Source organism: Ovis aries, chromosome 3 (assembly GCF_016772045.2).
Source record: "Ovis aries strain OAR_USU_Benz2616 breed Rambouillet chromosome 3, ARS-UI_Ramb_v3.0, whole genome shotgun sequence".
In the NCBI taxonomy this organism is placed as follows: Eukaryota; Metazoa; Chordata; class Mammalia; order Artiodactyla; family Bovidae; genus Ovis; species Ovis aries.
Genome location: NC_056056.1, coordinates 125,107,543 through 125,124,295, shown reverse-complemented (window position 1 = coordinate 125,124,295; position 16,753 = coordinate 125,107,543). Strand labels below are relative to the sequence as shown.

Below are 16,753 nucleotides of genomic sequence, written 5' to 3'. Positions count from 1 at the left end.
ATTAGTCTTATTTTTGTTCCCTTGTATGCAAAGTGCCACTTTTTTTCTGGCTGCTTATAATATTTGATCTTTTACAATGGTTTTGAGATATTTGATTTATACACACCTTGGTATAGTTTGCTTCATGTTTCTTGTCTTCAGGTTTATTGAGCTTCTTTGAAATATAGATTGATAGTTTTCAACAAATTTATAAAATTATATTTTCAAACATTTTTATAATGTTTTTCATACAAATATGATGTTTTCTGCTGCAATGCAGGGGACCCCAGTTCAATTCCTGGGTCAGGAAGATCCACTGGACAAGGGACAGGCTACCCACTCCAGTATTCTTGGGCTTCCCTTGTGACTCAGCTGGTAAAGAATCCATCTGCAATGTGGGAGACATGGGTTTGATCCCTGGGTTGGGAAGATCCCCTGGAGGAGGGAAAGGACCAGTTTTCTGGCCTGGAGAATTCCATGGATTATACAGCAGAGTCGGACACGACTGAGACTTTCACTTTACTTCATGATGTTTTTCATATAATATAAATGCTATTACATTTTCAAACATTTTTCTGTCTTTTCTTCTCTCTCATCTCCTTCCTCAACTTGGAATACATGTAGATTAGGTAGCTTGAAGTGGCCCCACAACTCACTGATGCTTTATTCACTACTTTTACTTGTGAAATACTCAGATCTATTGGTCTTTTACTCACACAATGGCACTGAGAGGTAAATACTATGCTGTTCATGTTGAAAAGGGACTTTCCTGGTGGCTCAGAGGGTAAAGCGTCTGCCTGCAATGCGGGAGACCCGGGTTCCATCTCTGTGTCGGGAAGATCCCCTGGAGAAGAAAATGGCAACCCACTCCAGTACTGTTGCCTGGAAAATTCCATGGATGGAGGAGTCTGGTAGGCCACAGTCCATGGGGTCGCAAAGAGTTGGACATGACTGAGCGACTTCAGTTTCACTTCCATGTTGTAAAGGAGGAAACCAAGACTAAGAGGTTGACTTCCTTGACATTTGTTATTTAGCAAATAGTTTTAAGCATCAGTGATTAGCTGAACACTGGGGATCTAGTGCTTATATTGAACACAAATAAATATGACATGGTCCCTGATTTTGTTTTCTACTCAGTATATACAAATCAGAATAATTATAATAAATGTCCTCATATCCATCACTCTGCATCAGTAATGATTAATTTATGACAAGTTTATTTCACCCATATGAAGGAGGCAGCAGAGAATGAGACAGTTAGATAGTATCACCAACTCAAAGGACATGACTTTGAGCAAACTCTGGGAGAATAGTGGAGTACAGAGGAGCCTGGCATGCCGTGGTCCATACGGTTGCAGTGCCAGACATGACTTCGCAACTGAACAACAAAGTTCATTCTATCCCCTCCTCTCAGCTTTTATATAGTGCTTTTTAACATTTTAGTTTGAAATGATTATCAATTCACACGAAGCTACAAAGATAGTACAGAGAGGACTGAGGTATCTTTTACCCAGTTTTCCGTGGTTATATCTTACATAGTCAAAGTACAATATCAAAAACATTGACACTGATACAACATGAGTATAGTGTTTTGTTTGTTTGCTGTAATTGCATATTGGATTCATTTAACCACCACTGAAATAAAAACAAAAACCATTTTATCCCATGAATATCTCACTTATATTACTTCTTTAGAGTGATACTTACTGTCTTCCTAACTTTCCTCCCAGATGGTCAAGACTGAAATCAGATTGATTATATTTTTTGTAGCCAAAGAAGGAGAAGCTCTATACAGTCAGCAAAAACAAGACCAGGAGCTGACTGTGGCTCAGATCATGAAGTCCTTATTGCCAAATTCAGACTTAAATTGAAGTAAGTGGGGAAAACCACTAGACCTGTCAAGTATGACCTATATCAAATCCTTTATGATTATACAGTAGAAGTGACAAATAGATTCAAGGGATTAGATCTGATAGAGTGCCTGAAGAACTATGGATGGAGGTTTGTGACTTTGTACAGGATGCAGGGATCAAGACCATCCTCAAGAAAAAGAAATGCAAAAAGGCAAAGTGGTTGTCTGAGGAGGACTTACAAATAGCTGAGAAAAGAAGGGAAGCTAAAGGCAAAGGAGAAAAGGAAAGATACACCCATTTGAATGCAGAGTTCTATTCCAAAGAATAGCAAGGAGAGATGAGAAAGCCTTTCTCATTGATCAATGTAAAGAAATAGAAGAAAACTATAGAATGGGAAGGACTAGAGATCTGTTCCCTGGAGGAGGGCATGGCAACCCACTCCAGTATTCTTGCCTGGAGAATACCTTGGACAGAGGAGCCTGGCAAACTATGGTCCATGGAGTCGCAAAGAGTTGGACCTGACTGAGTGACTTTGTATGCACACAAAGATCTCTTCAAGAAAATTAGAGATACCAAGGGAACATTTATTGCAAAGACAGGCACAATAAAGGACATAAATTGTATGGACCTAACAGAAGCAGAAGATATTAAGAAGAGGTAGCAAGAATACACAGAAGAACTATACAAAAAAGACTGTAATGACCCAGATAACCACAATGGTGTGATCAGTCACCTAGAATCTGACATCCTGGAATACAAAGTCAGTGGCCTTTAGGAAGCATCACTATGAACAAAGCTAGTGGAGGTGATGGAATTCCAGTTGAGCTATTTCAAATCTGAAAAGATGATGCTGTGAAAGTGCTACACTCAATATGCCAGAATATCTGGAAAACTCAGCAGTGGCCACAGGACTGGAAAAGGTCAGTTTTCTTTTCAGTCCCAAAGAAAGACAATGCCAAAGAATATTCAAACTACTGCACAATAGCACTCATCTCACACACTAGCAAAGTAATGTTCAAAATTCTCCAAGCCAGGCTTCAACAGTACATGAACTATGAAATTCCAATGTTCAAGCTGGATTTAGAAAAGGCAGAGGAACCAGAGATCAATCTGCCAACATCTGTTAGATCATTGAAAAGCCATGAAAATTCCAGAAAAATATCTACTTCTGCTTTATTGACTATGCCAAAGCCTCTGACTGTGTGGTCACAAGACACTGTGGAAAATTCTGAAAGAGATGGGAATACCAGACCACCTGACCTGCCTCCTGAGAAATCTATATGCAGGTCAAGAAGAAACAGACCCAGACATGGAAAAACAGACTGGTTCCAAACTGGGAAAAGAGTACATCAAGCCGTATATTGTCACCCTGCTTTTTTTAACTTACATGCAGAGTACATCATGAGAAACGCTGGACTAAGTGAAGCACAAGCGGCCATCAAGGTTGCTGGGAGAAATATCAATAACCTCAGATATGCAGATGACACCACCCTTATGGCAGAAAGTGGAGAAGACCTAAAAAGCCTCTTACTGAAGGTGAAAAAAGAGAGTGAAAAAGCTGGTTTAAAACTCAACATTCAAAAAAACAAAGATCATGGCATCCAGTCCCATCACTTCATGGCAAACAGATGGGGAAACAATGGAAACAGTGACAGACTTTTGTTTTGGGCTACAAAAATCACTGCAGATGGTGACTGCAGCCATGAAATTAAAAGACGCTTACTCCTTGGAAGGAAAGTTATGACCAACCTAGACAGCATATTCAAAAGCAGAGACATTACTTTGTCAACAAAGGTCCATCTAGTCAAGGCTGTGGTTTTTCCTATGGTCATGTATGGATGTGAGAGTTGGACTGTGAAGAAAGCTGAGCGCTGAAGAATTGATGCTTTGGAACTGTGGTATTGGAGAAGACTCTTGAGAGTCCCTTGGACAACAAGGAGATCAAACCAGTCAATCCTAAAGGAAATCAGTCCTGAATAATCTTTGGGAGAACTGATGCTAAAGTTGACACTGCAATACTTTGGCTACCTGCTGCAAAGAACTGACTCATTTGAAAAGACCCTCATGCTTGGAAAGATTGAAGGCAGGAGGAGGAGGGGATGACATAGGATGAGATGGTTGGATGGCATCACCGACTCAAAGAACATGAGTTTCAGTAAGCTCCAGGAGTTGGTAATGGACAGGGAGGCCTGGCATGCTGCAGTCCATAGGGTCACAATGAGTTGGACATGACTTAGCTACTGAACTTAACTGAAATTTAATCCCTAACCCCTAGAAACCACTGACTTAACTATCATCCTTTTTATTATATCATTTTAAGAGAGTTATAGGGGACAGGAATGCAAAAGTAGGAAGTCAGAAAACACCGGGAGCAACAGGCAAATTTGGCCTTGGAATACAGAATGAATCAGGGCAAAGGCTTACAGAGTTTTGCCAAGAAAATGCACTGGTCATAGCAAACACCCTCTTCCAAGAACACAAGAGAAGACTCTACACATGGACATCACCAGATGGCCAACACCGAAATCAGATTGATTATATTCTTTGCAGCTGGAGATGGAGAGGTTCTATACAGTCAGCAAAACAAGACCGGGAGCAAACTGTGGCTCAGATCATGAGCTCCTTATTGCCAAATTTAGACTTACATTGAAGAAAGTGGGGAAAACCACTAGACCATTTAGGTATAACCTAAATCAAATCCCTTATGATTATACAGTGGAAGTGAGAAATAGATTTAAGGGAATAGATCTGACAGACAAGAGTGCCTGATGAACTATGGACAGAGGTTCGTGACATTGTGTAGGAGAGAGGGATCAAGACCATCCCCAGGAAAAAGAAATGCAAAAAAGCCAAATGGTTGTCTGAGGAGGCCTTACAAATAGCTGTGAAAAGAAGAGAAGTGGAAAGCAAAGGAGAAAAGGACAGATATACATATTTGAATGCAGAGTTTCAAAGGGCAAGGAGATTCACCTACCTCAAGAGGCAGGTCAGGTGGTCTGGCAGTCCGAGATTGAGGGCAGGAGAAGAACGGGATGACAGAGGATGAGATGGTTGGATGGCATCACCAATGAGTTTGAGTAGGCTCTGGGAGTTGGTGTTGGACAGGGAGGCCTGGCATGCTGTAGCTCATGGGTTTGCAAAGAGTCAGATATGACTGAGCAACTGAACTGAACTGAACTGAACTCAAGAGAGTTATATAGCTGGAATCATATAGTATGCGCCTTTTTGAGACTGACTTTTACCATTAGGTATAATGTTTTTGTTAATGTTTTACCATTAGGTATAATTATACCTAATTTACCATTAGGTATAATCCAAGTTGTTGTATGTATCAAGAGATTGTTTCTTTTTACTGCTGAGTACTATTCCACAGTATGAATATACTGCAGTTTGTTTAGCCAGTCGCCAATTACAGGTCATTTTGGTTATTTCCAGTTTTTAACTGTTGCAAATAAAATTGCTATCAACAACTGTGTACAGGTTTTTATGTGAACATAAGTTTTCATTTCTCAGGTAAAATTCTCAGTAGTGCGATTGCTGAGCCAATCATTAGCGTATGTTTAGTTTTTAAATGGAAACTGCAAAACCAGTTTCCAGAGTGATTGTAACATTTGGTATTTCTACTAGCAATGTATGAGAGATTAGGTTTCTCTGCATCTCCACCAGCACTTGCTATTGTCACCTTTTTCATAAATGTGTGATGGTATCTGATTGCATTCTTTTGCAATACCATGATGATGGTCAGAGATATGGTGAACATTTTTGTGTGCTTATCCACCATCTCTTGATATATATCTTCTTTGGTGAAATGTCTCTTAATGTATTTAGTACACGTTCTGATTGGACTGTTTGCTTTTTATTGCTGAGTTTGAGAGTTTTTTACACATTCTGGATATGAGTGCTGTGTCAGATATGTCATTTGCAAATGCTTTATGGTTTGCTTTTTCATCTTTTTACCTGGTGACTATAGTTAATAATACTGTGATGTATATGTGATAGTTATTAAGTGAATAAATCTTATAAGTTCTCATCATAAGGAAAAATTATAACTATGTGTTGTGGTGGACATTAATTAATTGTGGTGATCAATTCCAATACATACAAATATCAAATCATTGTGTCATACACCTGAAACTAATATAATAGTAAATGTCAATATCTCAATAAAAAAGAATTACAAAGTTCTGATTAAATATGGTGAATTGACCATAAACTCCAGTATTTTCTCTTAAAATCATACTAAAATGACCATAAAGGGATTTCAAAAATGTTATAAACCAATAAGGAAAATATACATAGGAAAAGGTCATAAATATGTTTTAGAAGCTTGTGTGTGTGTGTGTGTGTGTGCTTAGTTGCTCAGTCATGTCAGACTCTCTGTGACTCCATGGACTTTAGTCCACTAGGCACCTCTGTCCATGGAGATTCTCCAGGCAAGAATACTGGAGTGGGTTGCCATACCCTTCTCCAAGGGTTCTTCCCAACCCAGGGATCCAACCCAGGTCTCCTGCATTGCAGGTGAATTTTTTACCACCTGAGCCACTAGGGAAGCCCATGAATACTGGAGTGGGTAGCGTATTCCTTCTCCAGGGGAGGGTCTCCTGCATTGCAGGCAGATTCTTTACCAGATGAGCTACCAGGGAAGCCTTGTTGAAGCTTAAGCTCAATTAAATAAGTTATGACTGATCTAAAAGACCAGAAGCTTCATTCAGAAGGGTGGGAATCTCTGAAGCAAACTAGTTACAATACAGAAGCCCAACAAAGCTCAGGAATAGGAAACACCAGCTATCTTGAAGTGGGGTAGGACACAACTGGGGCTTGCAAGTGGAAGGTTATTTAAAAATCTGTATAAACAGTAATTCAAACCCTAGATCCATTGTCATGCTCCTCACAGTCAGGAAATCCACCCCCTACCCACACTCACCCCTCCACCCCTCCACATTCCCCAGCAGATTAGATTTTATTTTCTAGAAAGGTTGAAAATGAGGGACACTACATACAGATGAAGGCAAGGGCATTACAAGAAATATTCAAGAGCAAAGTAAAAGGTCATATATATACATGGACTTCCTTGACTCATTTAGTTATGAACAAGTAGCTGGTAGCCAGTCTCATTCCCTTAGGGCAGGATATTACAGGGATTCGTCTATGGAAAACTGATTGGTCTTAAAAAAAAAGAAGAATCTGCAGATGTTAACCATATTCAGCATTGCTTCACCAGTGAAACAACCCAGACATATCACACGGTAGTGAAGCCCAGAAGTGGAAAAGCTATCTTCTTACACTGAACATTCAATCAGCATTTTAGGCTCTTTAAAGATAACTGGGCAGCCAATAATCACCAAACTGGAGAGAAAATACTCTAACACAAAAGGCAGAGATTAAAATGAGCAATAAAAAACAAAAGAAAACAAAGAAAACCCCAAAGCAGATAGTGAAAGGAACAGGAGAAAACTTTTTGTAAAATTTTAATTGAAGAGAAATTGAACTGCATTATAAGAGCGGGAAGCAGTAGCAAAGATTTGGAGGGAAAAGCTCATCTTGAAAATTAAAAATTAAGGAGTAAAAATACAAAATTCAAAGGAGAGGTAGGAAGATAAATTTGAAAAAATATCTTAGAGAAAACAGTTAAGCTATAGGAAATAACAGTTAAACTGACTTTCCTGGTGGCTCAGATGGTAAAAGTGTCTGCTAACAATGCGGGAGACTCAGGTTCGATCCCTGTGTTGGGAAGATCCCCTGGAGAAGGAAATGGCAACCCACTCCAGTACTCTTGCCTGGAAAATCCCATGGACAGAGGAGCCTGGTAGGCTACAGTCCATGGGGTCGCAAAGAGTCAGACACAACTGAGTGACTTCACTTCTTTATAAATCTTATGTAACTATTTCACTTTTTAAACAATATAGGTAGTTTTCTGGAAATTAGGGGTTAATCAATTAATCAATTAATTCTGTAATAAGTTACAGAATCTGTAACTTCTTAAGAAACTTGATTTTTTCCTAGAAGAGAAGAGAATGTGTAGCAGGCAGGGGACAGCTGATTAAGGGCTATCCACATGCAGAAATAAGATTCTTCTCTAAAGTGCTCTGGTGAGGTTAGTTTCCAAGTAAGCACTGAAGCCTTTATTTGAGGCTCCATGCTTCAGGAAACTAGATATATCACAGAAAAAAAAGTGCAGGAAATTCACAGGAAAATTTTCAATTGTGGTACAAAATGCCAATACAACATAGGACTGGCATACTTCTGAGCTGGGCTGAAAGACCACAATTATAAAAGATTTTCAGCATCCAAGATTAGCAATTTTACATGATCTCAAAGTTGTCCATGGATACATTTTAGTAGCTGAGGGATATTTAGTAACATGGAGGAAAAGCTGTTAAAATTCAAGCAACTTTTTTAGTGAGCCATTGATGCCTTTGAACTGTGGTGTTGGAGAAGACTCTTGAGAGTCCCTTGGATGGCAAGGAGACCCAACCAGTCCATCCTAAAGGAAATCAATCCTGGGTGTTCATTGGAAGGATTGATGTTGAAGTTGAAACTCCAATACTTTGTCCACCTGATGCAAAGAGCTGACTATTTGAAAAGTCCCTGATGCTGGGAAAGACTGAGGGCAGGAGGAGAAGGGGATGACAGAGGATGAGATTGTTGGATGGTATCACCTGACTCAATGAACATGGATTTGGGTGGACTCTGGGAGTTGGTGATGGACAGGAGGGCCTGGCATGCTGCGGATTATGGGGTCGCAAAGAGTCAGACACAACTGAGCGACTGAACTGAACTGAGACAAGATGCTGTGGAACACATCTTAAGAAATTGGTCTTGATTAAGAGCTGGTTCATGTCAAGCAACTGACAACAAAGCTTTACTGAGAGACCTTCCTTGATATGTGAATTACATATTAATCTCTTTTCCCCAAATGCACACTTATTCATTCAACATTTATAATGACTACCACCAGTAGTCATTAGATAACTGTGAGAAAAAACAGAGCTTCAAAGAAAATGACCAGACATAGTCTTTGTGTTCATGGAGTTTATAATCTAATTGGGAATTTGATAAGGGTTATAAGCAATTCCAATACGGGTCAAGGTCATTACTTTTGAAGGAGATGTCAAAAGTAAGAGTGACGCAACCCACTCTGATAACTCAGAGAAGACATCTTTGAGAAAGAGATATTTGAATTGATAGGCGGGCAATATTTAATTAAGCAAGTAGAAGAGTATTGATAGGGATAGAATAGGATAGTTATACAAGTAGTTGTAGAACTCCCAGTAGGAGACTATAGACAGAGAAGGAAACCTAGGAAATTTTGGGTGGCCATGGTAAGTTAATGAGAAAGCTATTGGAACATTATTCAATGAAACAGGCTTGCTAAATTATAAAGCCACAAACAAAACCACAAGATATGCCCCAGGCCACTAGATGGAAGAAATGTTACCACCCTCCTACTAATACGATAATCCTAGTTTGACCTCCTAGGGTCAGATACTTTCCTGCCTAATATGAAGGAGAAGCTAGTAAAAGTGAACGTCTGCAGAAGGTGGTCTTCTCCCCACCCCATCCCCGTTTTTTTCGTTATAAATTGTAGCCCACTCAATCCTCAGGGCAGAGCTCCCTTGCCTGCCCACTCGCATCTCTTACAAGCATTCTATATTAGTAAATCTACTTCTTGCCTATCACTTTGTCTTTTGCTGAATTCCTCCTGCACTGAGACAAAGCCTGAACCTTAGTAAGTCCAGACACCAGGTGAGTGATTCTAATTAAAAGGTTCTGGGCTAGAGTCCCAAACTGAGTTTTGGCTGAGTTTGAGTCCCAGCCATGTGGGTTCAAGTCCCAAACAGGGTTTTGGCCAGGTTTGAATCCTGGCCATGTGGGTTTGAGTCCCAAACTGAGTTTGAGTCCCAGCCACATGCGTTCAAGTCCCAACCTGAGGTCAATGGTTTCAGTATCAAAATGTTTCAGGCAGAAAGAACAGCATGTGCAAATGTCTTGGGACAGAGAAGAACACAGTGCCTTCAAGGAAGTGAAGGGCAGTCTACACACCAGCCTGTGGTGAGAATAAGGCATATTGTGGATTAGGGACTTTAACCCAAAGGTAATGAGAGATTTGACGAGTTGCTCAGTTTTGAATTCCTATAATATTCTGACACCTTTGTGATGATCAGATTGGAGGAGAAGAAAAATAGATTCAAGGAAATCAGCTGGGAACTTTTGCATCTTGTTAGCTTTCTGTTGAATTTTCTGTTCCTACGTTTGGTGCTTTGTTGCTGTTGTTCAGAGGCTACTCTTAGTAGCCTCATGGACTGTAGCATACCAGGCTTCCCTGTCTTTCACTATCTCCCACAGTCGGTTCAAACTCGTGTCCACTGAGTGAATGATGCCATCCAACCATCTCATCCTCTGGCATCCCCTTTCTCCTCCTGCCTTCAATCTTTCCCAGCATCAGGGTCTTTTCCAAAGGGTCAGCTCTTCGCATCAGGTGTCCAAAGTACTGGAGCTTCAGCTTCAGCATCAGTGCTTCCAGTGAATATTCAGGGTTGATTTCTTTTAAGATTGACTGCTTTGATCTCCTTGCTGTCCAGGGGACTTTGGTGTTTTATTTTCCTCAATAAGGAATTAGGAATAAGGAACAGGAAATTTCTTTGATAGGTTTATAACATTCAAATGGTTGTTTCTTTAGGTATCAAGAAACTCAAATCAGTGAAGTCTGAATTCATACTTGGTATCCAACAAGTACTAGCTAAGAGACAGGCTGTGTGTTAGTCTGTAGTGAGGAGAGGTCAGGAAGGCTAGGGGCATGAGAACTGAGTTCTCTTCACAGTGTTCTTTGTTTCTTTTGTTTTCTGTCCTCCCACCCACCCTCAAGAGTTTCCCTTGTGTCTCAGCTGGTAAAGAATCTGCCTGCAATGTGGAAGACCTGGGTTTGATCCCTGGGTTAGGAAGATCCCTTGGAGAAGGGAAAGGCTACCCACTCCAGTATTCTGGCCTGGAGAATTCCATGGACTGTATAGTCCATGGGGTTGCAAAGAGTTGGACACAACTGAGCAACTTTCACTTTCTTTCTTTCACCCACCCTCAGGCATCTCTTGCCTGAGGCATCGAATTTGTTATGGCAGCCTCTTAGCTGTGATGTTTTCTGTAATACAATCAGTTATTACAGAGCTCCATAATTTCCTTCATGAACTGTCAACCTATCTCTTGTGTCATTTTATTATTTTAAGCTTAAAAATGAATATGTAAACTGGGGTCAAAAGGTCTATGTTTTGATAAGAAAATGGATTTGGAAAGATAAGGGCATGCCCTCTTTTCCCCTGATATAAACCTTTGCCTAATTTTAAGTGTAACACCAGTCAAATGAGTTTGGGGAGAAAGAAAGGTTGCAAGTAAGACCTGAAGTTTCTCTGTCCAAAAAGTCCATTTTTAAACTTTTATTCCAGGCTGAGCCGCTTAGAATACACTGGAGAGAGGCTTATACAATTACATAAGCAGAAAACTTCATCTGTGTCGATCCTATGGTATGTCTGATGATTTAATCACTGTTCATTCATTCATTTACACAAGTAGTTGTGAAGCAGCACTGCCAAAGGCACTGTTTGAGACCTTTACTCTTGAGTGGTTTTCTTTTAGGTGAGTGATATAAATTGGCAGTGATAACAGAAATAGGCAATTCACAATTACAGGAGGTGAATGTGGTCCGGTAACTCAAGCAGCACACATTAGGGCATTTAACTCAGACTTGGCACTTGTCTTGGAGGAGCACAGTGTCTGATGGAAGTTTCCCTCAGATGGATAGAATTCTCCGAGGTGCAGCAGAGGAGAAGAATGTTCCAAAGCAGAGAAAAGAGCATGACATACAAGGCCAGAGAGGGCGCATGGCCCTGTGGGGCTGAGCGTAGCTCTCTGTGTGAGATGATTGTGTGGGTGGCAGGAACAGAGATAAGCAAGGGTCAGATCATGACATGAGCCACAGTGAGTGGTTTGGGTTCATAGGACTCTGCAGGCAGGAGAGAGCCATATAAAGTTTTAAACTGAAGACTATAATTATATTTGAATTTTGGACACACATCACTATGACTGCAAGGCAAAATATGGACTGGAGGCAAGCAAATCAGTTAGGAAAACTAAAGTAATTCAGCCAAAAGATAGCAGTATACCATATATTGGGGCTGCGTGGCTGAAGAGAATTAGATGAAATAAAGAATAATTTAGAAGAAGGTTAATAGGACCGGCCGATTGATTTGGATATGTGTAGCAAGATCAGTTGTGTGCAACTCTCTGCGACCCCATGGACTGTAGCCAGCCAGGCTCCTCTGTCCATGGAATTTTCCAGGCAAGAATACTGGAGTGGGCTGCCATTTCCTCCTCTAGGAAATCTTCTTGACCCAGGGATTGAACAAACGTCACCTGAATTGGCAGGCAGATTCCTTCCCACTCTTCTACCTGATGTGAGGGGATGCATAAAGGGGAGAAAAGTGAAAGATCATGGTCAAGTTGCTGGTTGGGTTCCTATGTGGACAGAAGTGGGCATGTTCAGTGGCATCTAAATGGCATCTTCAGTGAATCTATTTTTTTTTTCCAAGTACACTATTTTAATTGAGAATATTCACCATTTGGAAAGTATGTAGTGTCTTTTCCTGCTAGTTGCCTTTTCAAAATACATTCAGTTCAGTTCAGTCGCTCAGTCTTGTCTGACTCTTTGCCACCCCATGAATCGCAGCACACCAGGCCTCCCTGTCCATCACCAACTCCCGGAGTTCACTCAAATTAACGTCCATCAAGTCAGTGATACCATCCAGCCATCTCATCCTCTGTCGTCCCCTTTTCCTCCTGCCCCCAATCCCTCCCAGCATCAGAGTCTCTTCCATGAGTCAACTCTTCCCATGAGGTGGCCAAAGTATTGGAGTTTCAGCTTCAGCATCAGTCCTTCCAATGAACACCCAGGACTGATCTCCTTTAGGATGGACCAGTTGGATCTTCTTGCAGTCCAAGAGTCTTCTCCAACACCACGGTTCAAAAGCATCAATTCTTAGGCACTCAGCTTTCTTCACAGTCCAACTCTCATATCCGTACATGAACAACCATAGGCTTGACTAGACAGACTTTTGTTGGCAAAGTAATGTCTCTGCTTTTGAATATACCGTCTAGGTTGGTCATAACTTTCCTTCCAAGAAGTAAGTGTCTTTTAATTTCATGGCTGCAGTCATCATCTGCTGTGATTTTGGAGCCCCCAAAAATAAAGTCTGACACTGTTTCCACTGTTTCCCCATCTATTTGCCATGAAGTGATGGGACCAGATGCCATGATCTTCGTTTTCTGAATGTTGAGCTTTAAGCCAACTTTTTTACTCCCCTCTTCACTTTCATCAAAAGTCTTTTTAGTTCTTCTTCATTTTCTGCCATAAGAGTGGTGTCATCTGCATATCTGGGGTTATTGATATTTCTCCCAGCAATCTTTGATTCCAGCTTGTGCTTCTTCCAGCCCAGCATTTCTCATGATGTACTCTGCATATAAGTTAAATAAGAGTGAGTGAAGTTGCTCAGTCATGTTCGACTCTTTGCGACCCCATGGACTGTAGCCCACCAGGCTATGCCATCCATGGAATTTTCTAGGCAAGAGTACTGGAGTGGGTTGCCATTTCCTTCTCTTCAGTGAATCTAAAATGAGATTTCTAATAGAAAATTATATTTATGAAAACTAGAGTTCATTGATGATGGGTTTGTAGGTGGGAGGGGAGCATCCTATCATGAAAGACTCTTTCATTTATAAATGATATAATACCTCAGCCATACAATCAGGGAAATATATTGGCTCACGTTTTAGAAAAATCCAGAAATATTCTTAAGGTTTCAAACCCATTTGGATCTAGGACTCAAATGAATTAATCAGGACTTACTGTTTATCTGCTTTCCACAGTGATGGCCTCTTTTTCTGAAATTCAATGACACTCTGCTTAACATCATTCTCACCACCAGCAATCACAGTAGAAAGGATGTAATTTTTCCTTGATGGCTTCAGTAGAAGTTCTAGGAAAGAAACTCCTTGGCTCTGTTTCACCTGATTTGGGTCATGTGGAATCCCTAATTCAACCTCTGTGACCAGATTGAGTGAATAAAAAAGTCCACTGCAGTCTTGTAATCCACACATTATAAAATGGACATTAAAAAAAAAACAAAAAAAAAACAGAAAATTATCCAGGAAGGTGATAGGAAATTATGGTGCTGAAGAAACCAACAGAAGAGTATATTCAAGAAAGAGGAAATGGTCAGTTGTGATTAATGATGGTACTAAGTCAAGTAATGGAGAAGGCGATGGCACCCAACTCCAGTACTCTTGCCTGGAGAGTCCCAGGGATGAAGGAGCCTGGTGGGCTACAGTCCTTGGGGTCACAAGGAGTCAGAAAAAATGTAGAATCAAATGACTATTTGATTTAGCAACGAAATGATGGTTTATGGCATTGGCAAAGAAATTTCTATGTGTAGTGGGTCAGAAGAGAGGCTGGAAAGCCACAAATTAAAAACTGGTCAAGTGGAGGGGGCTGGGAGTATAAACAACTCCTTTGACTGTGAAGTGAGCACCAGCATGGTAGTCAAGTTCACAATTACTGCTACCTTATTCTGCAAGCAAGTAAACTTGACCACTAATGGAGTCAAACATAAGTGGTGTGAGACTGCCACCACCTCTAGCCACCCCGCCTGGCACTGTCTCTGTATTCTTGTGACACAGCCTGCTGTCTCTCAATGAGACTGACACGCACCATTCCTAACAGCAACCTCAGAAGAGGGAGTCTAGACCAAAATGGTGACGTTAATTTCAAGGCAGCAGGTCAGAAGGAATGTGAGACAGAGTTTAAGACTGAAAGAATAAAAAGAATATACAACAAAGTAATGACTTATGAGGAGTTTTAATGAAGCACCTCCACTTCTAAATTGAGGAGCTGCTGCTGCTGCTGTTGCTACTAAGCCGCTTCAGGCGTGTCCGACTCTGTGCGACCCCAGCGACGGCAGCCCACCAGGCACCCCATCCCTGGGATTCTCCAGGTAAGAGCACTGGAGTGAGTTGCCATTTCCTTCTCCAATACATTAAAGTGAAAAGTGAAAGTGAAGTCACTCAGTCGTGTCTGACTCTTCGCAATCCCATGGACTATAGCCTACCAGGCTCCTCTATCCATGGGATTTTCCAGGCAAGAGTACTGGAGTGGGTTGCCATTTCCTTCCCTAAAATTGAGGAGCATCCACCATTAAATTTTTATAAACTGTGTTTGGGTCTGTTTCTAGATGTCCTTGTGTGTGTCAGAATGCTACAGTAGTTAATTAAATGGGCTTTGAGATTACAGAGATTAGGAACTGGCTCTAACAGTACTTTTGATTCTTGGAAAATTTTGCAAAGTTCTCTATGCCTCAGCTTTCTCATAGGTAAAAAGTGGACAATAAAAATAAGACCCATTACAAAAACATGCTCTGAAGATTGTTACATAGTATAAGGTAAACATATATCACAATACCAACTACATACAAAGTATTAAACTGATGTTTACTTCTGCTACTGTTATTATAGCTTTTAAAAAATTTAACCCATCTTCAACTGTGCATTAACTAGCTAGTCTATTAAATGATACATTTTGTTCAACAGTAAATGATGAGTTCAGTTCAGTCACTCAGTCGTGTCCCACTCTCCACGACCCCATGAACTGTTGCAGGCCAGGCCTCCTTGTCCATCACCAACTCCTGGAGTTCACCCAAACTCATGTCCATTGAGTCTATGCTGCCATCCAGCCAGGGGGGAGGTTAAAAAATAGTAAATTTTTTTTTCTCAATTTATGACATGCAAGCTAAATCTTTATACTTATATGCCAATATAAAATAACAATAAGAAAACACAAAAGAGAAAAAAAGAAGAAAAATTTAGATGGCTCTTTACTCTGTCCAATCATATAGTATTGTTTTTATTAACTTCAAATTCAGTTTCCACAAGTAGCCACAGCATTAATTAATTGTTCACTCATTTTTAGCACTTTTACTAAGTAAATCCATGGTGTTCTTGATTCAGATTCCAGTAAACCCAGATTTGCACTAGAGTCTGGTCTCAGTTTAATAAATGTATTCAGCATCTTACTTAAATCATAAAATGGCAACCAAAATATTTACCAGCATTTTAGTTACAGCAAGGTTCTTTTGCCTACTCACACTATAATTTTTTTCTCCTAATTTGCATTAAAAATGGTTGATAATACTAAGCTATGATTCCAGCTACTAATGATGGAGTCACACCACAGTAGCATCTCATGCAGGAATTAGTTAAAGCCAAGACAATTTTTTCTCCAGTCTTAGACTAGAATTCTGTTTTCTTTGGCAAATCACCAGATGGCAGCTGGCTTGCATGTAAGGCATTTAGAGACCATGTTGCAGGATAAAAACCTATTTACTGTGTGTTTAAAAAAGAATTACACTTACCGTTGTTGGGAACTGAGGACAGCAGATTCTTGTCTTCCATTTCATACTCACTCAGAACCAAAAATTCACCCTGTGGACAGGGGACAAAATCAACTGATCTCTCTCTGACTTCCACACACATATAATTGAATTTAACTTACATAAACATATCATGCTTCTCCACTGTAACATTTACCAGTAAATGAGATTTTTTAACACCTATGAACAAATTTCTTTCACAAACACATATGAGAGTTAGACTTAATATTACTAACAGCTTTATAAAATATGTTAAACCAAAAAAACAAAAACAAAGAATTTGGCAGAGATATTGCCCAAATTATGACTTCTGTTAGGAGCATAACAATGATCACAAAAGATGAGTTATGGGCCAAAATATCCAGTTATTTGTGAGGTCGCCCACTACAGCTGTGTTGCACAACCAAAATCTGGAAACATCTACCTCTTTCTTTTTATGGTAATGGAAGAGCA

General features: G+C 40.2%; 1 long non-coding RNA gene across 1 annotated transcript in view; it reads left to right on the top strand.

The window, feature by feature from the left end:
* Positions 1-5,307, top strand: part of LOC132659610 (uncharacterized) — a 42,735-nt gene extending 37,428 nt beyond the window's left edge. The window contains exon 4 of the long non-coding RNA XR_009600198.1: positions 260-5,307. This is a non-coding gene — a long non-coding RNA (uncharacterized LOC132659610). The remainder of the gene's footprint in view (positions 1-259) is intronic.
* Positions 5,308-16,753: the final 11,446 nt, after the last annotated feature.